The sequence below is a fragment of the Bos taurus genome, chromosome 6 (assembly GCF_002263795.3).
Source record: "Bos taurus isolate L1 Dominette 01449 registration number 42190680 breed Hereford chromosome 6, ARS-UCD2.0, whole genome shotgun sequence".
Classification (NCBI taxonomy): domain Eukaryota; kingdom Metazoa; phylum Chordata; class Mammalia; order Artiodactyla; family Bovidae; genus Bos; species Bos taurus.
In genome coordinates, this window is record NC_037333.1 from 71,656,645 (window position 1) to 71,681,921 (window position 25,277).

Sequence of the window (25,277 nt, forward strand, 5' to 3'; positions counted from 1 at the left end):
ATAAAGGCACTGGGGGCCACAGGGAGTGGTGGGTAGAAGGCTGAGAAGTAGGGGATTTAGAAGAAAGTCTGTCCAGGGAGCCCTTGCACCCCAGATCCCCATCCCCATTCCCCTCGGACAGGAAACCAGGCCTCTACTCCTTCCCCTCCTCACATAAAACAAGAAGTTTATCCTCTGGAAGAAGTAAACCAAAAGACTGCCAGACTCAGGTATAAGGCACAGAGGAGGTGGGCATGAGGAACACTTGAGAGTGAATGTCAGCAGCCTGGGTATTGCAAGGGAGGGGGTTGGATGATCCACCTCTAGTGAGATCCTGTCATTTGGGATTTCATAATTTGGATAAGGCTCTAATGCCCCCGCCCCTATCTCTTTTCCCTTCTATGCTTTTTACTAATAGAATACCTGCAAGTTTTGGCAAGGAACATGGCTAGGCTGCAACTACATTTCCCAGGCTCCCTTGCGGTGAGGTGTGACTGCTGATTAAACTTTTCTGAGCCCTGTGAGGAGCCTCTACTTCTTTCTCCCCTTTCCCTCATTCCCTTCTAGGGTGGGATGTGGTTGTGGTGCTGATAAGGGAAGGACAAGACCCTGGGAGACAGTGGAGCAGCGGAATAGAACAGAAAGAGCAGCAGCAGCAGCCGGGAACAACCATCAACTATGAAATGTTAAAAGAGACAGAAGTAAACTCTTAACTTGTGTGAGCCTCTGTATTTGGGGACCTCTTTGTTGTAGCAACTTAGCCTATAACCTAATACACTATGTAGTTAAAAAAAAAATTAACCTGACTTTTTGCTCAGATACTTCATTGTGAAGTCTACCAGTTCATATGCTAGCTTCAAAATAGCTTTTTCATGCTTCATTATTAAATATGAGTAGATAGCTAAGAATCACTCAACCTTTGATTAAAGTATCCAGCATGAAAGACAGAGACCAGAGTGAGCAAACAGGAAAAGAGAACTCAAAGACATCAGAGCAATGCAGGGAGCAGAAGAAAACTTCAAAGAAAACAGTTAAATCCTCAAAGATATAAGAGAAAGACACAGCCTATGTGAAAAAAAAGAGTAGAAACCTATTCATTCAGAGAAAAGAAAGAACTCTTGGAAATTAATCATTTATGAAGTAGATCGTTCAGTAAAAGGTTTGGAAGATGAAGCTGCAGAAATTTCCAGAAAGATAAAAAACGATGAGCAGGGTGAGAAAAAAAAAAAAAGAAAACCAGAGAATATTCCAGTAAGACCAACATATTACTAATATGAGTTTCAGAAACAGTGGGAAGAGAAATAGTGAGAATTCTTAAAGAAAAATTATCAAAAACAATTTACTATTGATTTATAAAATGTCAGAGTTGAATAATAGGGTATTTCCAGATTAATATATTACTTAATTTAATATAGGCACAATTAAACTAATGTATTTGAAGAACATGTTTGACTATATTTCAACTGTATCCCTAAAATGTTATGTAAGGTGATCGGAAAGTCAGGGGATAGGAAGATAGTCTTACAGGAAAAATGCAAGAGTGCCTGTGATTCAGGACTACCTTATGTTTGATATGTTCTGGAAATTTTAGAAGGTCCTGGAGGCAGACACACAGTGTGAGAGAGAGAGTAGCCCTGCTGCTGCTGCTGCTGCTGCTGCTGCTGCTGCTAAGTCGCTTCAGTCGTGTCCGACTCTGACGGCAGCCCACCAGGCTCCCCCGTCCCTGGGATTCTCCAGGCAAGAACACTGGAGTGGGTTGCCATTTCCTTCTCCAATGCATGAAACTGAAAAGTGAAAGTGAAGTCGCTCAGTCGTGTCCGACTCCTAGTGACCCCATGGACTGTAGCCTACCAGGCTCCTCCGTCCATGGGATTTTCCAGGCAAGAGTACTGGAGTGGGGTGCCATTGCCTTCTCCGGAGAGTAGCCCTGGCTGCCATCAAAATTCACATAATGATGGTTCACCCAAACTAGGAAGATGGTGCATGTGCTGACAGTGATGTTCTAGGCCTGATAATGATTCCCAGATCGTGGTATCAGTGCCTGAGGAGTTTATGATACCATTCCCTTAAGTGATCATAAGATGTTACATGTTTAGGAAAGAATACGATGGGGTTAGTTTTAGACCTGCTGAGTTTGAGGTATCTATGGGATACCCAAGGAGAGATCCAGTCCACAGATCTGAAAAACAGAAGCTTAAGTAAGCTTTAGGCATGTATTTATTTATGTGTCTCTCTCTTATTTATTTATTTAACCTTAGAACTGAAACTCAGGTAGCATACATTGGTTGTATTAGTTGCCAAGATTATGAAATACCCTGTACTCACTGGTAAATGGTCACCTCTTTCACAGCCCCCAGTGCCACTTCTCCCCACACTCTAGCTGTCCTAACTCTTCCTGTCGATCCATTCAATCCTTTACAGCAGCTAAAGGGCCCAGAAGTGGGTTGTCCCAGCCCGGTGGCTGTCCTGTCTGCTCTAATTGTTAAAGTTTTTATTTAACTTCTGCTTATAGCTTGTGAAGGCTGAACCCATTTCCCACATATGCATGTGTTTAGTCTGTGTCATGACCTTCCACGAATCTGCTCTGCAAATCTGGTAGCTCTCCTCTCTACATCTCCTCTGCCTCTGACTACCTGAATTACTATTCACTGCTGCCGGACTCCCTACACTTTCTCACCTCATCTCTGTGCTCATTATTCATAAAAACTTCTCCCTGATTTCTGAACATTCCACATTTTTATTCAGCCTTTAAGATCAGTTCATTGTCCCCTTCTACCAGAAAGCCTTCCTTATCTAGAAATGATCATTCTCGCCTTGAAATGACCATCTCCTTCCCATGTAGCATACCATTTCCTATCTTATGCTGGTGATACTTTAATCCTTGGTGTAGAGAATTTTTCATAGTGCATAGACCATAGTAATTGTTGGGTGGATTAGGATATGAATCTAAATTTAAGAACTCTACCAATTATCACTGGTATATAGTGGCTAGCAGTTTCATCATTTCTTTTGAATATTCATATAGTATAATTTCAGCTTCTCCCCAGATCTCCTTGGGCCTGATTTCTATAATATTATATTTCATTACATGCCAAAAAAACAAAATAAGACAAAACAGCAACAACCACAAACAGATGCAGAAATGTTTGCTGATTTTCGGAACTATATCAAGTTGTGCTGTGGTCATCCCACTTTCATGTGAAAGGGTGATGGTGTTTTTCCATTTTCTGCACTGGCTTTAATTAATCTTTCAGAAATGCTAGAGCGGTGCTTTTCTTCTAAGGAGCGTTTGCTCTGTTTGCTCTGCTGCAGCAAATCAGGCTTCTATTGTGACACTGGCAGCGGCAGATGAGTCATTGCTTTGGCTGGGACGAAGTGTTTCCTGAAGTCAGATACAAGAGCGGAATAACTAATGGTACCTCGCTACCTGTAATCTCTCTCACTCACTCCTGTTGCCCTGTGTGGAAGTGAAGTAAAAATCAAACTTCCAATGTTTGGTTGACGTAGCAAGTAATTTGTACTTAAGGTCATTGGTATATTAGCATACATGTAATTTCTTTTTTTCCCTCTCTTCTTTTAAATAAGATTCAGGCAAAAGATAGACTCTGATGTGTTTCTCACATGACGCCTCAGTCTGTTTTGCTCAGAGGCCATGTCTGGTATTTGCTCTAGGTAGATGTGATGGAGAGGAGGATTGGCAGAGACCTGCGGGTAGATACGGCTGTGATGTCCAGCCCCCGCGCCTGGCCGCATCTCGTGTCTGCAGAGCTCAGAAAATCTTTATTTTGCCAGACAGAGGGGAAATGAAACTTAGATATCCACTTTCCTGTCTTCTAACACTAGGAAATGCTGAATGGAACCAAAATATCTAATCTCTTCCCTCTCAACTCCCTTACTTTATGTGATTTATTTTACTTTTGGCCACACTGCCCAGCATGTGAGATCTGTGTTCCCTGACCAAGGGTCAAACCTGCACCCCTGCATTGGGAGCACAGAGTATTACTGCTGAACCACCAGGGAAGTCAACTCCCTTATTTTAATGAAAAGATTATATATATATATACACATACCCCTTTCTTGGGGGCCATGTATGGGAGTGAATCTAAGTGAAGTTAGTTGTTGTAGAAATAACTAAAGCGGATACAGTAGCATGGAGGACAGTTCTGCTGTTTCACACAGGGTTTCTTGGAGTAACTGTCAGGGACAGAATCCTGAGTTGAATACTCCTTCGGCAGTTTTCTCCTTACTGGAATTAGAACCGTGTCAGAAGCCACCCCAAAGGTACCTGGACCTAACCTGAGTTGAGCTGTGGAAGGTCTTATCCTAACACACCATGCATCCCCCTCATATTGCAGTGTCTCTGACTGGAATAACTTGCTGGCTGGGAGAGTCTCATTTGTTTGATTGGGAAACTGCTGGCTTTAGTTAGTCCAGAAGGTGAGTGTGTGGAATGTGAAGAAAAGGCCCTGGACTTGCCCTCCAAAATTGGGAAATGGGGAAAAAAAATAGGCAACCAGTGTCAACCCTTACTGGCATCAGAGCATGACTTCCATGGCAGCAGTTTTCTACAGTGGTATATCCCCTAAGCACTTTGTGATTTTTATAAGGGACCTGAGTTCTCTTGAAAAAGTTGGCTTAAAGCTCAACATTCAGAAAATGAAGATTATGGCATCTGGTCCCATCACTTCATGGGAAATAGATGGGGAAACAGTGGAAACAGTGTCAGACTTTATTTTTGGGGATCCAAAATCACTGCAGATGGTGACTGCAGCCATGAAATTAAAAGACGCTTACTCCTTGGAAGGAAAGTTATGACCAACCTAGACAGCATACTGAAAAGCAGAGACACTACTTTGCCAACAAAGGTCCGTCTAGTCAAGGCTATGGTTTTTCCTGTGGTCATGTATGGATGTGAGAGTTGGACTGTGAAGAAAGCTGAGCACTAAAGAATTGATGCTTTTGAACTGTGGTGTTGGAGAAGACTCTTGAAGAGTCCCTTGGACTGCAAGGAGATCCAACCAGTCCATTCTAAAGGAGATCAGCCCTGGGTGTTCTTTGGAAGGAATGATGCTAAAGCTGAAACTCCAGTACTTTGGCCACCTCATGCGAAGAGTTGACTCATTAGAAAAGACTCTGATGCTGGGAGGGATTGGGGACAGGAGGAGAAGGGGATGACAGAGGATGAGATGGCTGGATGGCATCACCGACTCGATGGACGTGAGTTTGAGTGAACTCTGGGAGTTGGTGATGGACAGGGAGGCCTGGCATGCTGCGATTCATGGGGTCGCAAAGAGTCGGACACGACTGAGCGACTGAACTGAACTGAACTGAGTTCTCAAAAGAGTTCAAGTGCATTTCTGGTTAGCCCTCTGCAAATCATCCTGCTTGCCTTCATTTTAATAAACTTTGTTGCATGTGAGAGAAGAGGGTGCATTATCGCTAGGTCAGGTAGTTACTCATAATCCAGGCTTTGTGCTCTGTGACCATCGTCTGCCATGAGGCTTGTGGGAAAGGCTGAAAACCACTGTGACTTGAGACCATTTTTCTAACTGGTCCTCTCTTTCCGTCTCAGTAGCTGAGTCGAGACCCAGGTGGAGTCAGTATCTTCTGACACTCCCAAGTCTCCCTTGCTGGATCCATACTGTATGATGAAGCACTGTCCTCTTGGCCTTTGCTCAGCTGGCTTTATTTCTGTGTTGGCGAGTGAGCAATAATGTATCGGCCACTTTTCCAGCTGTGTGATCTGGTAGGTATTGAGTGGGAGATGATGGTAACTTGGACGTTGAAATAAAAGTGCATTTTGGTTTTCCAGAGTTATATATGGAGAAGGCAATGGCACCCCATTCCAGTACTCTTGCCTGGAACATCCCGTGGATGGAGTAGCCTGGTGGGCTGCAGTCCATGGGGTCGCTAAGAGTCGGACATGACTGAGCGACTTCACTTTCACACTTTCACTTTTCACTCTCATGCATTGGAGAAGGAAATGGCAACCCACTCCATTGTTCTTGCCTGGAGAATCCCAGGGATGGGGGAGCCTGGTGGGCTGCCGTCTATGGGGTCTCACAGAGTCAGACACGACTGAAGCGACTTAGCAGCAGCAGCAGCAGCAGCAGCAGAGTTACTGCTGAGTTAATGGATCTCAGCTTCTCTCCTCTCTCTCAGGAGTTGGGAGACTTCCAGTTCCTAAATGGGAGAGGAACTCACCAGAGAGTTCTGTTGTGAAATTCGGGAGGGGATTTTGCATCAGATGTCTCACACTTACAGCATCCCACAGTATTTTCTCATGATAAAATGGGGGAGTGGATTCTGTGAGGCTGAGGATAATTCTGTAGGTACCCCCCCAAATAACTAAGTAAATGAATAAAACATCCCAGTAGCCCCAGATGTGGAATTAATCTTCCAAGTGACAGCAGGGCTGTGGGATCACATTAGAGAATACTTAGCTGGTGGTCCTCATGCAGCCTCTTCTTACATACAGACCAGGAGCGTGATTGTTTCTCACTCCAAAGTCAGAAGCATCACAGAGGGCAGCCCAGTGCAATTTGTTTTCAGAGAGCTTCTTTCACTCAGGTTATTCGAAAAATATTTATTGAAATAATTCATCCTGAGAGCTGATGCTTTACTAGGCAAAATGTACATTTAAGGGACCTGGTGTTGTTCATACATGAAAGACTCTGTTTTAAACTTTGGATAATTCATCTGCTCTGTTTTCAGGGAGCTAGAAGTGCAGCTCAGCCAGGAAATATTTATTAAGTGCCTCATTCTTCCACCACCATTAGGTGCAGGGAAGCAGAGGGCCCTGCTCTCATGGAGCGTGCAGTCTGTTTGGAGAGGGAACAACAGCATGGATTTTTAGAATTAAAATGTAGTCAAGGCTCAGTGCATTATTTAGAGACACTAAATTTTGCCAAAAGCACCAGGTCCCTACCTTGACAGTTGTCTTTTAGAGTCTGCTAAAGCCTCCATTTCCACAAAGTCCTCTTGGATTGTGTTGGAGGGAGGAGGAGGAGGATTCCTCTTGGAACGTGTCTATTTGCCTTTTACCCCAAAGCCTGGCAGCATCCTGGAGTTAGTGTAATTATTAGGATGTAGGTTGGTTTCTCAGAAAAGGAAATGGCAACCCACTCCAGTGTTCTTGCCTGGAGAATCCTGTGGACAGAGGAGCCTGGTGGGCTGCCATAGTCGGACACGACTGAAGCGATTTAGCAGCAGTAGCAGCAGCAGGTTGGTTTCTAGCCCTCCTTGAAAAAAAGAGAATGCCTCATGTCATGGTTATTTGAACTCTAATTTTAAATTGTGCATGTGTCTATTATTGCCTGTATAGCTGATATATTACAAACATTACTTGTTTATATGTTTGTCTAGAACTGTAGGCAACTGGAAAGAGGGTTAGCATTACTTTCTCGCTATCTGGAACACTGCCACATGGCAGTGAGATTAAATATGTTCTGGGATTGGGGTGAGATAGGATCAAGAAGCCTTATGTACATCTTCTGAATAAGTCTGAATTACTCTGAAAAATACCTAAAATTAAATTTTTTTTCTCATTAAATATATCCTTACATTCCCTTTTCCTCTTTATTTTCTTCTTTCTCCCATTTTGCACCCTATTTCCCACTCTTCTCCTTTCTCTTCCTCATCTCTTTTCTTTTTTTAGTAGCAACTAAGAAATGGTACTTAAAGGTCATAACATATCCATTCATCAGTTCAATGAATTTCTTAATACTATCACTATAATTCCTAATTTTTTTTGAATACTTACTATATGCTCACATTCTGCTAAATGATTTATATGCAGTATTTAACTCTTATAAATCAGTAAGCTTTGTATTATTGTTATTCATGGTTTATAGACAAGAGAACAGAAACTTAGGAGACTGGGAAACTTGCCCAGAGTCTTATTTCTAGTAAGTAAGTGAATTGAGACTCAAACTCAGGATCTTATTTCAGAGCTCATCTGCCTCCTGTAGAGGGAGTGTTCAGTCAAGAAGCATCACCAAGACACACATTTGAAACGCAGCAAAAATGGTTGAGATCATGGTATTTGGAATTAGACAGACTTGGTTTGAATCTCAGCACTGCCACTTATTAGCCATGTAACACTGGAAAAATCATTTCACCTCTCTGAGCCTCAGTTTCCTCACCTATAAATGTGAAAAATAATAACTTATTGAGTGGTTGTGAGATATTACATGTAAAACTTCAAGCCTGGCACATAGCCAAAGTTTAACAAAGTTTACAAGAGTTGACTCATTGGAAAAGACTTTGATGCTGGGAGGGATTGGGGGCAGGAGGAGAAGGGGACGACAGAGGATGAGATGGCTGGATGGCATCACTGACTCAATGGACGTGAGTCTGAGTGAACTCCAGGAGTTGGTGATGGACAGGGAGGCCTGGCGTGCTATGATTCATGAGGTCTCAAAGAGTCGGACACGACTGAGCGACTGAACTGAACTGAACTGAACAAGTTTTATTCTTTATGGTAAAAAAAAAAAAAAATACCATTTACTCCTCTGCTAGCAACTTCATTTTCTTACAATCATATTTTGAAATAGTCTTTTAAGGGTCCTCTGTAACCACTGGGAATTTAGCATTAGGAGTATCTAAAGATTCCTTGAATCCATTGATAACTGCACCTGTGTGATTCTAGGGGCTAGTGACAAGTTCTGAAATTTCCCACATGACTTGTGAAGGAGTCTAATACAGTACTTCTGTTCAGCAGTTCCAGAATGATCTCCTTCATTCTTTTGCCTAATATCCTAGTGCTTCATCAATACTTTGGATATCAGTCTAGGAGAGGAATCCTGGGAAGAGTGATGGAGAGGAGCAGGATATTCCTCAGTGGTCCGTCTTCTGATCAGAGTGCCTCCCTGACTAGATGGCTGGACATCAGGCTCAGAGGCAAGAGACCTGATTTCTTCACTCACTTGGCATCTGACCTTATTCAGCTAACTTCCCAAGTAGTGACTTAATTGTCACTCCCAGCTCCTTGAAATTGTTCTGAGAAAGGAATTTGAAAAATAAAGTGATGTGATTCAGCAAAAATGAATCTTGTGCTAGCTGATTGGATTTCCTGCATGAAATTTTATATTGAGAGTAAAGAAGGTACAAAAGGTGAAACGTAATACCTTTTTAAAAGTTGTTTCCCAAATTAGGAGTTTTTAAGTTATGCTCCAAAACCAAGCTCAGCAGCCACAAAGGTGCAAGTTTAATGAAACTTTCTTTCTTTTTTAATTCAGCAGTGGAAGATTTTATAGAATGACCAAAGCCAAAGTAGAGTGTAGTATGAACATCAGCTTTGGCTTTGGCAGTGTCAGGGAGCTTATTTAATTGCTTTAGCAGCTGTTAGCTTGTTTTTGAATGTATTACTTTCTCTCATTTAGCCAGCATGCCTACCACATATGCAATGGCTTGTGTTGATAAACAGTTGTTGACTCTTGCATTGAAATGCATGCCTGGTTTACTGGAAAGTGTGTTAATTTTTTTATTAGCATTTCTCAAGTATTTTTGACTTGATCTGGAGCAAGAAATACATCTTATATCAGAACATATGTGTGCACAAAGTTGTGTATACCCACAGACATAAACACACATATATAAGCTAGAGATAAGAGTTTTCTGAAATCATACTCATCCTGTTTTGTATTTTATTCCACTCTCTTCTCTTTTCTACTTAGTTTTAAAGGACTCTGAATTCTACTAAACTGAATGTGGGGTCTACTACTAAGTGGGGTATCACTCACTATGTACAGGACACTGGCCTTAGGATTCCCTTCATCCCAACTTCCCTAGCATCACCAGCCCCTGAGGGAAGACGTTGTATCTTCTTTTCAGCTGACCCATGGTACACACATACCGCCATCACCACTGTCAGTAAAACCTTTGGACCATCAAGTAGGGTAGTGTTAGTCGCTCAGTCATATCTGACCCTTTGCAACCCCATGGACAGTAGCCCACCAGGTTCCTCTGTCCATGGCATTTTCCAGGCAAGAATACTTGAGTGGGTTGCCATTCCCTTCTCCAGGGTATCTTCCCAACCCAAGGATCAAACTTGGGTCTCCTGCATTGTAGGCAGATTCATTACCGTCTGAGCCACCAGGGAAGCCCAGTAGAGAGAGCCCCATGAACCGTTACCAGGATGCTTTCTTCTAACAAGTCCTCTACCTTTTTCTCATAGGAGACCAGAATCTTGAAAACGTCTTGAATTTTGAAAAAAAACTTATCCTCCTCCTAAATTTTGAGTTCCTATTAGCTGGTGTCAGGAACTCAAAAATTCCTGTGATATGCCAGTGCCAGCTCAGTGCTGCAGGACTGCAGTCAATATGGTTGATCAGTCAGTGTCCCAGATCTGCACTCATCACCATGGAAAAGGGACTCTTGCAGAGGTAGCAAGGACCTGTGCTAGACAGAATAACACTGCTTCTCCACAGATGGGCTGAGTTGGTAGACAGGACATAAAGTTGTAGTATTATTAAGTACAGTAAGAATCCAGATAGGGCATGCATTCTTTAATATACAGCTAAGAAAAGCAGACAGGCAAATTCAAGTCTAGCAGAATCTGAATATTGTTGTTCAGTTGCTCAGTTGTGTCCGAATTTTTGTGACCCCATGGACTGCAGCACGCCAGGCTTCCCTGTCCTTCACCATCTCCTGGAGTTTGCTCGAATTCATGTCCATTGAGTTGGTGATGCCATCCAACCTTCTCATTCTCTGTCGCCTCCTTCTGCTCTCAGTCTTTCCCAGCATCAGGGTCTTTTCCAATATACTGGGGTAAAATTGGTCAGCAACTAAAGCTGTCTCCATTTGTATCATTGGCCCATAAATCTGAGATTGTCTGGGACCCATCTGACTTTGTCCTTCAGAACTTAACAGGAACCCTGAGTGCCTAATATAATCCCTGAAATCTCAGAAGTGTGTCTGAAGGCTTTTTCCCTCCAGAAAAAGTTTTTCCCAGAGTTGAGGCTCACATTAGTCACTTTTCTTAGAAAACCTCACTGAGTCAGACCTAGGACGGCAGTGGGGTGATGGGGTTGGGGATTCAGGTTCTAGGATTGTGACACTGTTTCTTCTCCATCAGCATTGGCATTCCTAGGAATGGGAACCTGGATTTTGACACAAAGAAATGGAATGACTTGGCTCTCTTTTTGCCAACTTGCAGACTACGTTATTGCTTCTTCCAAAGCCTGAAGGTCCTTAATTTTGCAAAATAAGTATGATGGTAACAAAACCAGTGTAATTAGGAGACAAACCAGGAATGGAGAAAATATAATGAATATAATTAACAGATAACTTACGAAAAGAGAGGTTTTATGAGCCAGAATATATTCTAACTTCACCAACATTTTTTTAAAAAAAAGATTTATTTATTTGTTTTCAGCTGTGCTAGGTCTTCATTGCTACATGTGGGCTTTCTCTAGTTACGTGTGGGGGCTGCTCTTGGTTGTGGTGCACGGGCTTCTCATTGTGGTAGCTTTTGTTGCAGAGTGCAGGCTCTAGAGCGTGGGCTCAGCAGTTATGGCACATGGGCTTAGTTGCTCTGCAGCATGTAATGTCTTTCCAGACCAGGGATCAAACTGGTGTCCCTTGCATTGAAAGGCAGAGTCTTAACCACTGGACCACCAGGGAAGCCCCTGAAGTTCACTGACATTTTAAAGAAATGATTCTTAGAGTTTTAAAACAGGGAGGGACCCTCATATAGAGCTTAGGTGCTTCATTTTGCAGATGTGGAAACTGAGGTCCCAAGAAACTAGAAAATGGCAGCAGTGACCAAATAAACCCAGATCTTCAAGATTGGAGGGGTTGTTTCCCTGCATTTACATAACCTCTTGAGATGAAGAGCATCTCTCCTTATTATTGAGAAATAGTACACACACACAAAAATCACAGGTTTAGCCACTGTTAGACTTGGTGAAGGCAATGGCAACCCACTCCAGTACTCTTGCCTGGAATATCCTATGGACAGAGGAGCCTGGTGGGCTGCAGTCCATGGGGTCGCTAGGAGTCGGACACGACTGAGTGACTTCACTTTCACTTTTCACTTTCATGCATTGGAGAAGGAAATGGCAACCCACTCCAGTGTTCTTGCCTGGAGATTCCCAGGGACAGGGGAGCCTGGTGGGCTGCCGTCTCTGGGGTCGCACAGAGTCAGACACGAATGAAGCGACTTAGCAGCAGCAGCAGACTTGGTGGTGCTAAAACAAACAAACCAAAAAGCAGCAGTATTTGCCCAGAGGGCTGTGTTTAGGAAATAAAATCTGAGCCATAATGTTTTTGGTTCAGGAGTGACCTTTGTGTTCGCAGTAGAGCTCCTGTGACTCTCCTGGAAGGCTGTGGACAGTGAGTTGTGTGGGAAACATTTGGATTTCTAAGGTGTTTGTAACCCCTGAACCTAGATTACCTTACAAAATGATGCCCAACCATAAAAGGACAAAGGACACCTTTGAGGTTTCTCTCCAACTTCCGCATCACGTGAACCCAGGGATTATTAGTCAAAGAGATAATACATCCCAGACACTGGAGGAAATTTAAATCACCTTCCCTTGGACTCTCAGGATTGGGCTGTCGCTTATTCTACCAGTATCTGGTGCACGAACTAATGGAAAGTTTCTATAAAACACAGTGGTTGTGTCTTTTTTGTCTCCCCAGAATAGGACATTGCTAGGGTGAATCTATTACCTGTCTGAGCTATTGTCCAAGGTTTAGTCTAGGTATGAGAAACCTGCTGGGAGGGCAGTGATTCTCAAAGGACCGCCTCATCCCCACAAAATGCTCTCCAGGGAGAACAGAGTAGAATCAAAAGAAATAAATGTGGTATTGGTGCAAAGGAAGGGATTCAGATCAAAGAAGAATAGCCTGACAGGACTGCCTGACACAATCTGGAGTACTGACACAGACTATATAATTCCATTTGAAAATCTTTTAAAACAGTATTTTTTTCTGTTTCCAGAAATGATATCACAGTAGTTCTACCCATAGATGCTTCCCTTGTGGCTCAGCTGGTAAAGAATCTGCCTGCAATGTGAGAGACATGGGTTCAATCCCTGGGTTGGAAAGATCCCCTGGAGAAGGGAAAGTCTATCCACTCCAGTATTCTGGCCTGGAGAATTCCATGGACTGTATAGTCCATGGGGTCACAAAGAGTCAGACATGACTGAGCAACTTTCACTTTCACTACCCATAGGTAGGCACAGAGGACCTGTTTCCATCATGCAAAGAACAGCACTTTATTCTTACCAGAACAGACATTCTGGAAAAAGATCTGCCTTCTTTGCCTGTGGTGCTTCTGTCAAAACTATCATTCATGCACTTAGAGATTGTCTTATCTTCTATTATGGTAGTTTGGGGCTTCTCTGGTGGTTCAGATGGTAAAGAATCCTCCTGCAATGTGGAAGACCTGAGTTCAGTCCTTGGGTTGGGAAGATCCCCTGGAGGAGGGCATGGCAACCCACTGTAGTATTCTTGCCTGAAGGATCCCCATGGACAGAAGAGCCTGGCGAGCTACAACCCACAACATCATTTTTAATCAAGGAACTTGAGAGGCCCTGGCTTGTGGAATTCATTGGTCTTGTCTGTGCTCCCCATCATCCTGTAGCAGCTGGCTTGATATCATACTGCAGTGGCTTTGAAGACTCAATTATATAGTGCTAGTGACATAGCCGGAGAAGGCGATGGCACCCCACTCCAGTACTCTTGCCTGGAAAATCCCATGGATGGAGGAGCCTGGTAGGCTGCAGTCCATGGGGTCGAGAAGAGTCGGACACGACTGAGCGACTTCACTTTCACTTTTCACTTTCATTCAAAGAAACACAACCAGCTGAGGTCCTTGCTGAGGGCAAAAGCAATGGGTAGTGGAAGAAGATAGCTATGATCAAACCAGTATTGTAAACCAATCATCAGTCAATTAAAAATAAATATTAAAAAAAAAGAAGATAGCTCTGAAGACCACATGACTGTTGCAGAAACAACCCATACTAGTTATGGGTACTTCTTCCTTATTTTGTTATGAATATGTTTCTCTGTATAGTAACAAAATATGTTTTCCTATCTCATTTCCTATCTCATTTCCTTGGAGAAGGAAATGGCAACCCACTCCAGTGTTCTTGCCTAGAGAATCCCAGGGATGGGGGAGCCTGGTAGGCTGCCGTCTATGGGGTCGCACAGAGTTGGACATGACTGAAGCGACTTAGCAGCAGCAGCAGCAGTGACATAGTGTTACCTTGGGGGGCTGGGACAGTGTCTTCTAGGTTATGATATATGTTCTGTGTCAGTGTCCAATATGTAGTAATGTCTCTCTCATAGCCAGGCTTCATTGGTCCAGGAATCAATGGGTGGAAATGGAAATGGCTTCATTGTCTGTGATCCACTAGGAAAATTTATCTTCCTGTTCCCTTGACCTCAAGTTCTGTTTGTCTAGAGTTCTTAGTTACAGTAGGAGGATTACTTCCATCAGTAGACACAGCAGTGATTCCAGGAGACTACATAGTGAGTTGTTGAGATTCACATGGTCCCTGTGGGTTCCTCCTGCTTCTCATTCAATGGGCAAGGAAGAGAGTTACTGTATGGGATGCAGTGATTGACTCTGATTATCAAGGGAAGATTGCTGCTACTGTATAATGGAAGCAAGGAAGAGTATGTCTGGACTCCTGGAAATCCCTTAGGGCATATTAGTATTCCCACATCCCGTGGGGTAATCAAAAACTACAACAGCCCAGTTTGGCACAGCTAATGGACCAGGTTCTAAAGGTGTGAATCAACTCACCAGGCAAAGAAACACAACCAGCTGAGGTCCTTGCTGAGGGCAAAAGCAATGGGTAGTGGAAGAAGATAGCTATGATCAAACCAGTATTGTAAACCAATCATCAGTCAATTAAAAATAAATATTAAAAAAAAGAAGATAGCTCTGAAGACCACATGACTGTTGCAGAAACAACCCATACTAGTTATGGGTACTTCTTCCTTATTTTGTTATGAATATGTTTCTCTGTATAGTAACAAAATATGTTTTCCTATCTCATCATCAAACATAAGATGTTTTAATAATAACTTTGTATCTCAGTGGGGCTTCCCTGTTGGCTAAGACAGTAAAGAGTCTGCCTGCAATGCAGGAGACCCAGGTTCGATCCCTGGGTCAGGAAGATCCCCTGGAGAAGGGAATGGCAACCCACCCCAGTGTTCTTGCCTGGAGAATTCCATAGACAGAGGAGCTTAGCGGGCTGCAGTCCATGGGGTTGTGAAGAGTTAGACACAACTGAGCAACTAACACTTTCACTTTTTACTTTATATCTCAGTATATAAGTTATAGGAGAAGTGTGAGCATTGCCCAAGGACTTTGAACTTCTTCTGCGGAATGGGTGTTTTCAGATGTACGTAGGATAGCTGTATCATGTCAGTGAAAGTATGACTTTGTTATTGGCTTTATTTGGAAATGAAGTGTGGTGTGAGTGTGCATGAGAGCCAAGTTGAGAGGGTGGAGTGTGATGATCATTTTGTTGCTGTGTCAACTTGGCTAGGGTATACTCCCCAGTTATTTAATGAAACATAAATGTTTAATTAAACTGTTGCTGTGAAGATATTTTGTATGTAATTAAAGTCTGTAATCAGTTGACTTTAAGCAAGGGAGATTATTCAGGATAATCTGGGTGGGCCTGATTCTATACATTGAAAGACCTTAAAAAGAGCTGAGGCTTCTCTGAGAAAAGAAATTCCACCTGTGAAGCAGCAGCAGACTCGAGCCTGCTCTTCCTAAGGAGTTGCCCTGTGGGTTCAAACTTGCTTAGCCAGCCTGCACCTGGCATAAGCCAATTTTTTGCAATAAATCTCTTAATGGATCTTACATGCACACACACACGTACACATACACACACTTATGCACGCCTGTGTAAAAACACCTCCTGCTGGTTCTGTTTCTCTGATTAAACCCTGACTGATACAGCCTGAGATGTCCCTAAAACTTTCTTTACTCACTAGTGCTGCCTGCTGGGCCCCAGGCAGATCCTACAGGTGTTGGGTGTTTAGATAGCATGTGTTGAATTGAAATGAATTTAAGGTGTTCAGCCCTTGGGTAGAGGTATCCTTTGAGGTAGTTTGCTACTGCACTAAATTGCAGAGCAAGGTAGCAGGCAGCTCCCCCACCAGTATTTCCCTCTCAGAGTTGGGTGTTGATTCACAGCACCCTCTGAAACTCAAGTGACAGAAATTGGCAGTGAAAAGAACCACCACCCACACGTCTTCTAGTATGTGGGAGAAATGTGGCCAAACACTGAGACTTCACATTAAAAATTATGTCTGCCTCTGTAACTGTTTCTCAGTATTATTTAGTTTCTCTTGTGAATTATTGTGAAATCTGTACAAGGAGGCTCTGAGAGTCCAATGGGAAAAACTGGGAAAATTAAAAATTGGTTTTGAGAAACAAAGGACCCAAGAAGCAGCCAAGAAATTACATTTTCTTTGGTTGGTCCTTGCATAGATCTAGTAAGTACAGTACAAACCTGTTTCAGTATGTTTTCCTTAGTATGTGCAGTGAGTTCTACTATCACATGACGTATGTGTTGCTAAAAATCAGTAAGGTATGCTGAATCACAAAGGGAGAACCAGGGACTCATTGGAAAATGGGAGAGCAGCACAACACAAAAAAATTATCTGTGCCGTATTTAAGAGGGTAGGCACTAATTAAAAAAAGGTATCACAGTTTTACACATGTTAAATGGTCATGAAATAAACCAGTACTGTAATGTGTATGGTATTCTACCTTGAAAAAGACCTAGAGTTTTCTTGTGGATTGGAGTATTGGAGGGCTGCCCCTTGTGAGTTGCTGTGAGGCTGTGGAAGGAAGACAGCGGCAACACCACATGTGCACGGGTTTATCTCAAAGCACAGGTGGCCATCTGGGGGAACTGGTAGACGTTTGAGGTGTATGTGGGTGGAGGTTTTGTGTGTTCCTACACACCTCATTTCAGCAGAGTGCAGTTTTCCAAGCGCTCACCTGCCACTGGTCATGGATGAGATAGCATGTATCAGTCACATTGGAGCAAATTTGCATTTTCAAAACAAGTGTGATTGTGAGACTGACTGTACTGCCTAAAGAGATCACCACCTCCTATCTGTACTTTCAAACTCCCAAAGGTTCTTTGTCAGTTTGGTGCAAAATTCATTTATTAACACTAAGATGAATATAAATGTTTTCCAGAAACACTGGATTTGATTGTAAAGTGCTGTCACATACACCCGTGGGGTTTTAACATGCCTCTATATAGGAAATGGCAACCCACTCCAGTATTCTTGCCTGGAGAATCCCATGGACAGAGGAGCCTGGTGGGCTACAGTCCACGGGGTCGCAAAGAGTCGGACACGACTGAGCGACTTCACTTTCTTTCACTTACACAGTCTGAAAACTTCTGATTTCCAAAGCACATCTGACTCTAATGGAACAGTTGATCTGTATATCGAGTGTCTGTTTTGTGTCAGGCATTGTGTTAGGACACGGTACACAGCAATTGCCTGAATCCTGTAATTTTACTAACTTAAGAGGAATCCTGCAGTGCTTCTCTTAATTCTGGAACATCAGAATACTTAAAAAGATCACTAGAGCTACACTCTAGTAAACTCCTGTTTACTGAGCAGTGTGCTCTGGAATTTAGGGGAGAAATTTAGAGTGTATGAATATAGGACCTAAAGAAACTACAAGACATTTGAAAGAGATAATGAAGACATTGTTTCCCAGAGTATTCAGAGGAGCGCTAGTCATGATGGATGTTCAGAAAGTCAAGTTTGGGCAGCACTGCATATTCGCTGCTCTTCTGGAGCACAATACTTGGTATCAGCATATTAAAAACCCTGAAAGGTCCCATAGTGAAGAAACAAGTTTAACTTTGTTTTGCATGGATTCTCAAGTGGACTGGTCTTTGAATAAGAACCTGGTACTGACCCACAGAGCACAGTCTGAGAAACTCCAGACTAAGACACGATGTTCTAAATGAACTAAGAGAGGAAATTCTGTTTCTCATTTGGAAGGGTGTTATATAAATCCAATGCAGAGAAATTGTATGCTTTTATTATTTTCGGTTTAGAAATGAAAATGTAAGAGTTGCATCCTCATGACAAGTGGAAAAATGAATCAGATTTGCTTGACTTGCCCAGTGGTTTTTAATTTTTAGAGTCTTCTGTATAAACTAGTAATTATACTGATGTAGCCATCAAATGGTATGTAATTATATCCATGAAATAATAGTGAGCACTTTTTTAAATGAAAAAAAAAATCCCCTTAAGTAATTATTAGATGATGAAAGTAAATTAATTCAATTCAGTACTTAAAGAATGAAAATTATTGTGATCCCTGAAGCAGTGTATATGCAGATATAGGTTCTTTCATGTGAAAAATTATGGCAGAAAAATGCTGAAATATTAAGAAAATGTGATACCCGCTGCTTTTTCTCCTATAAACTCAGTCTTACCATTTTAAGATGGTAAATATCCACAGAGGCTGGTAAGCAGATGTTTCATAGCTAGCAAGACATGGGATCAGGATTCAGGCCAGCTACACGCACTCTCATCTCTAGGGCCCACACACTTAACCCCTAACTAGAGCCGCAGTCAGTAAGAAAAAACAAATTTAGGTAGAAATAATACTTATTTCTTCTCCTTTCTCTCCTTTCCCCACTGCCCTAACCACCCAACAAGAGTAAATTTCTGTGGTAAAGTTGTAAAATGCCATCCTAAATATTCTAATGCTAGAGAATATTTTGCTATGTCCTACTCCTTCTGTATGACTGTTGTATTTTGGGAGTATTTATATTAGCATTGCAGAAGTTGTCTGTTTTGCTACATTATGAAAACTGCTTTGATTTTTTAGGCCCATCTGTACAAAAATATTCACAATAGCAATTGGCGTTATTTGTCAAGAAAATAGCTGCTAGTGATGACCACTCACTTAATCTAATTAATTCTGTGGTGGAGACAGACTGTTGATACAGCTGCGAAATCATATATTGATCATAAAATAGTTTGATGAAGGATATGTACAGACAGATGTTCAGGTTTTCATGATGGTTGTTGTGGTATAGAATTGCAAATGCTTCATAAAATGTAGGTACTTGCCTTTTTGATATGGAAGATCTTAGACTTAAACATTGAGAATAAAACTGGGGAGTCAAGTAAATAAGAGTATAACTCCTTACCTGATTTATAAAATTTTATTCCCTATTAAGATTGCTTTTTCATACTCTTCACACCTAGACAGCATATTAAAAAGCAGAGACATTACTTTGCTGACAAAGTCCATATAGTCAAAACTGTGGTTTTTCTAGTAGTTTCATGTATGGATGTGAGGGTTGGACTTTTAATAAAAAAGGCTGAGTGCCGAAGAATTGATGCTTTTGAACTGTGGTATTGGAGAAGACTCTTGAGAGTCCCTCAGCCTGCAAGGAGATCAAATCAGTCAATCCTAAAGGAAATCAGTCCTGAATATTCATTGCAAGGACTGATGGTGAAGCTGAAGCTCCAATACTTTGGCCACCTGATGCAAAGAGCCAACTCATTAGAAAAGACCCTGATGCTGGGAAAGATTGAAGGCGGGAGGAGAAAGGGATGACAGAGGATGAGATGGTTGGATGGCATCACCAACTCAATGGACATAAGTTTGAGCAAGTTCTGGGAGATGGTGAAGGACAGGGAAGCCTGGCATGCTTCAGTCCATGGGGTTGCAAAGAGTTGAATACCACTGAATGACTGAACAACAACAGCATTGAGGTTGTTTGGTCATAGTCTGCTGTCTGAATACTGGGTGGGCCTAACTGCTAATTGCAATTACTAAGTTTTTTTCTAAAGTTAATCTTGGAAAATTAGTTAAATGACACAGTCAATAATAAAATAATCATAAAAGTAAACTTTTGAATTTTATTTAAAATGTAAAGATATTTCCAACAGGAACATTAATTGTGGAAATGGGGACGGGGGAAATTTTGTTTAATAATTGAGATGTCACTTAAAGACTTTGAAGCAGACTTCTAATGAAAGCTTCTGTGTTATGATTCCTCCTCTGAAGAGAGATTGGTGTTCCTAGGATTTAGAATCTTTTTTTTTTCTTTGTGGTAAGAGGAATGATTATTGGTTGCAGAGTTCAGATAGGTTTTACTGTTCCTTTACTTTTTCCGGTAGTAAGGCATTGATGAAATAGTCTTCACTGAGTAATTCTTGAGAAGGGTGCTATCTGACATCTGGACTTTGACACGTCTTGCACGATGATGTGTGTGGACTCAAGCCAAGTGATTACCCATATAATATGCAGCACAAAGTGCTAGGCTGGTTGGTTTACAAACAGTCCTTAAATGGCCAGCTCTGCAGAACAAGTCACCTGAAGGGGCCCTTTCTGTGCTTGCATGAAGCCCACCAAGTTCTCTGAGCTAAGGCTTCCATAGCCTGGTGTCCTCTCCCAGACTGTTCACTTTCTGTCTTCCTCATCAATATGATCAATGCAGCCAATATTTTATATGGTGGCTGCCACCATTCAAGACACTGAGGCATTACAAAGGCCCTCATCAGCCTTCTTGCCTGACCATGTAGACCAAGTTACCCATCAATTAAATAGCCATTCAAGAAACTGTCATTTAATTTGCCTTTAATTATAGATAACTCCCTTCGTTCCAGCTCAATTGAACCCCATCAAATCCACCTTAACTTTAGAGCAAGGGATGACTTTTTTCCTATCAGTAAATTCTAACAATCTAAAATTCTCTACGTAGCTTAAAAGCTTTATTTGTGGACCCAGGCTGAGGGTAATGATGTCATCATAACTGATATTTTTAGAACTTTACTATGGTCTTTTAGAATATTTCCAATTAGAAAACTTGGGGTTAGGTATTTCTACAGTGGGAAGAGAAGCAATTGATATAAAAGGAGAATTTTACCTCCTAAATAAATGAAATGTAGCGTAAGTTGCTGTTTGACCATTTACTGATGCCGTCGACCTAGAAATTAGATGTGATGTCAGTTACGTATTTTGAACCTTGGACAGTCATGGAGAAAGTACTGCACTCGTTTATTTCATCAGGCAGTGCCAAAGACCAGTTATACGGTCATGTAATAATACTTGTGGCACCTTACAGAATGTTATTAGTTTAAATTTTTAAGTTGACTCATTTTATAGAGAGTCAATTCTTTTTAAAAAAATGTGTATTTTCGGCTTCCTTGGGTCTTAATTGTGGCACACGGGATCTTTTGTTGCGTCTCAGGTTTCTCTCCAGTTGCAGGATGTGGTCTTGGTTGCCCAGCGGCATGTGGGATCTTAGTTCCCTAACAAGGGATCCCCCCTGGAATCCCCTGCATTGCAAGGTGGATTCTTAACCGCTGGACCACCAAGCAAAACACGTGAAGTCAGTTCTTCCAACACTTACCTAATGTTCTGTGAAGGTCTTCAAAATCTACTGATTATAATTTTTAAAATTAGCCATTGGAGACTTTACTGATGAAAACCAAAAGTAGGTTTTGTGAAAATCTCTGAACTATATGCCTGAATAAATAATCACTGAAAACATTTTGAAATTAAACACTCCAATTTTTTTTTGTTTTTAACCATTCTTAAATAATGTGATCTCAGTTATATTGCACATTTCCTTGTCTTTTAAATAATTTAACTCTTTTTGAGGACTACATGACTAACACAGTGCCTTATTTGCTATGTTATCAATCTCCTTTCCTTTTAAGGGGGATATAATATGTTATTTCAGGGATCGATGAAGTTTGAAGGTGTGTTTGCATCTATACTAAGGATCCCAGACTGTTATCTTTTTGTAATTGGTAATTATTCTTTATGCTTCCTCACTTTCTCTCACCACTGCTTAGGGCAAAGTAGTTTAAACCACTTCTTCCTCACATCAGATTTTCTGTGAACTCTTAGTAAGGCCATAACTGCAGATCACGAGAGGAAATGAGATGATTAGCCTTGTTTTGATACCCAGATCTCTGGACAGCAGAGGTCTGGGGACTTGACACCCAGATGGGGGCTCAGTCCTGTGTGTATTGTGCAGGTACTTTTCCATACATATGATGAACGTTCATCTCTCCTTTCCCCTCAAAGCTCCTGACTCCAGCTTCCAAGATATGTTTCCCATGACACAGACAAGTAATTTCATCTCTCTGGGCTCAGGTTTCTCATCCAGAAAACACAGATGTTTGCAGTATCTACTTCCCAGGTAGTTTTGAGGATAACTGAGGTACTATCTGTAAAGTTCTTACAGAAGTCATATGTGTGTCAGATATGTGCATGCTTAGTCATTCAGTCGTGTCTGACTCTTTGTTACACCTCTGTTCATGGAATTCTCCAGGCAAGAATACTGGAGTGGTTACCGCTTCTCTAGGGGATCTTCCTGACCCAGAGATCAAACCTGCATCTCCTGTGCCTCCTGCATTGCAGGCCGATTCTTTACCTGCTGAGCCAGCAGTCATACATAGATAGTAAGGATTAAATAATTAAAAAAAAAAAAAAAGATTGGCCTCTGGATAAATGACTAAGCTTTTGAAAGGAAAGATCTGAAAGGAAGCTTCTCCTAGTAGAGGCTGATTTACACTTTCTCTTCTGGGGTGTAGGAGTGGGGTAATTTAGAGGAATTCGTATATGAAGGAGCAGAACTGAAAGGTATTACCTAAAATATCTGTATAAAGTGCTGGCAGTAAGCCTGGGTCCTGACTGGATCTAATAATATATGGAAAGATGTTCATAACAGCTCCTCTGGGGCTCTTCATAGTATGTCTTAAAAGGAGACAAGAGGAATAAACTGCAAATATATGGGGATGGAGGGAATTGGGGGCAAAGCTTATGCCAAGAGTTAGCAGTTATCTTCTATTACCTAATAAAGGCTGAAAGAGAGTGATTCTCAGGGAAGATGATGTATGTATATATATAAAGTTATATGTGTATCTATCTTATGTATCTATATCTATATATAAAACCTTTTAACCGCCTAACTTAGGTGTTTTTCTCAGCATCTCCCACGGAGAGGGGCCCTGGCCATCTGCTTTGTTAAAGAAAGCAGGCACTGGCATCATGTAGCACACACAGGGGATGCCCTGCCGGCCAGCATGAAGCTTGGAAGCCCTCGGTGGTGCCCGTGGGGCAGAAGACCCTGCCCAGGGGCGCGTCGCCCCGGCAGCTGTGTGGCCCCGCTGCCCGAGGACCGTGCTGGCGCCGGGCCAGGTGGCTGTTGGCTCTGACGACCGCCCTTTGCCCCGGCTCGCAGCCCCGGTCATAATTCGCTCTAGGCTCAGAGGTGCAGCCTTGTCCAGCTGCAGTGTGTTTATCTTGTAATCCACAGACAAGAAGAAAGGAGGCAAATTCCAGCCTTTTAAGAAGTTGTTCGGCAAAAGGAAAAAGAAAGGCACGTCGGTATCCCAGGAGGCGTCTGCGGGGCGCAAGTGTCGCTCTCCCCCAAGTGTCAGCAATGGAACCTTCTCTTCCGACGAGGAGACCCTGGAGGGCAGTCTGAGGTAATCACTCACACTTTTTACCCCCAGACCTTCTGCGGAGTTCCGGGGTGGGGAGTGGAGTCCCAGGGGAGGCAGGGCCACCTTGGCACCTCCGGGAAGGTGGAGGATTGGGGTGCACGGGGTGCTTGCTCTACGCAGACACCTCGGGGAGCTGGCACATGGGTCTCACTTGCCGGGAGACCACCGGAGTCTAAGCCTTCCTCTTGCTGCCCTCGCCCTGGGAGGAACGTGGCAGCTCACTGCCTCAGCTCAGCAAGCTTCCTTGGGCTGAAGGAAACTGTGTCCCCTGTCCCACTGCCTGGCAAGGGGAAAGGTTTCACACCCATGTTGAGTACACAGACTGCTGGGGCACAGGATGTCACCCTCATACCCCTGGCCATCTCTTGCAACTTCCAGAACCTGCCTCCAATGAGCTTTCAGTTTCTGCTCCTTGTTCTCTCTCCTCCTGTCTCCCCTGTTCTCTGCTCTCCTCCATCCCTTCTCCCTCTCCTCCTCCTTCTCTCTCTCTCCCTGTCTCTGCTCTCTCCTTCTCTCTCCCTGTCTCTGCTCTCTCCTCCTTCTCTCTCCCTGTCTCTGCTCCCTCCTCCTTCTCTCTGTCTCCCTGTCTCTTTTCTCTCCTTCTGTCTCTGTCCCTATCTCTACTCTCTCCCTCTCTCTCTCTCCCCCGTCTCTGCTCTCTCCTCCTTCTCTGTCTCCCTGTCTCTGCTCTCTCCTCCTCCTCTCTCCCTTTCTCCTCCTCTTAGAGCACACTACATCTGGCTGTGACAGTGTCAAGAACTTAGACAAGCAGGGTCAGGCAGTACTTTCTCACCTGAGTGCTGGGAATTGAAGTCAGAGATGGTTAAGCTGTGCTCCTGACAGCTCTGCAGTCAGCTCTCTGAGAAGCCCTTTCCCACTACCAGTTCTGGTTTGTTTGCCCTTGACAGCATTCCCCCAGCATCGGGAGCCTGGCTCCAGCAAAGAGCTTGTCGCTTTCTCTGGACGTTATTGATGGGCTTGTCTGTCTCTCTCACTCACCTGTCAGTTCTGTGAAGTCAGGGACCGGGTTTTATTCAGCCTCATCTTAGGCTCTTAGAAAGTGTTTCCTGTGAATGCTTGACAATGCATTAAGTACGTGTTGATGGCATAGATGATGTAATCTGTGATATTATTGTGTTTCAAGGACAAAGACAAAAACATCCTCAGTGGTCTGTCTGTGAGTATAGTGTTGTCAACTGCAGTTGAGCCCAGATTACAGAATCCTCAAGCAAGCCATCCACATTAAGCTTTACAGTGCCCACGACAACATTTGTTAGTTCCAAGTAATGCTGACTCCTTTTCTCCACAGGCCTGTTATTTGTTTTCCATTGTCTTTAGTAAGGAAACTACTGACCAAAGGAAACGATCTCACTGAAAGAGAACACAGCTAGCACCAAACTAAACCCAATTGCTGGAATGTCAGTACTGATGTAGAGTTGAGTATTGTTCAGCATGAATCAGTTTTGATTTTACTTCAGTTTCTTCCTTTGCAAAGTAAGACTGTGAAACTTTTTGCTTCACACATCAGAATGAGGTACAGATACTAAAATATGACTGAGTAGCGGTTTAATGCAAAATCTGAGCTCAAGTCTGGAAAGTTCTCCTTTAGAAGGACTGTCCTATGGAAGCACAACTTATCCTTTTTATAGCTCTGTCAAGTCTCTGATTTCTTGTTGAACTATATTAGACTCAGAAGACCCTAGACTCTGGTTCTCATCCCACTTAATTGGTATTCCAATTACCCTTAGGTTTTTTCCTTAAGGTTTAAAGTTTTACAAAGCCTTGGGGAAATCTACATTGGATCT

The 25,277-nt window shown here is 42.6% G+C and overlaps 1 protein-coding gene across 1 annotated transcript in view; it reads left to right on the forward strand.

Annotated features, from left to right (window-relative positions):
• The window catches only part of CRACD (capping protein inhibiting regulator of actin dynamics), a 276,452-nt gene that overhangs the window by 199,930 nt on the left and 51,245 nt on the right, over positions 1-25,277 (forward strand). Inside the window, exon 3 of the mRNA NM_001101941.2 lies at positions 23,283-23,454. The gene's annotated coding sequence lies outside the window, so the exon portion shown is untranslated. The remainder of the gene's footprint in view (positions 1-23,282; positions 23,455-25,277) is intronic.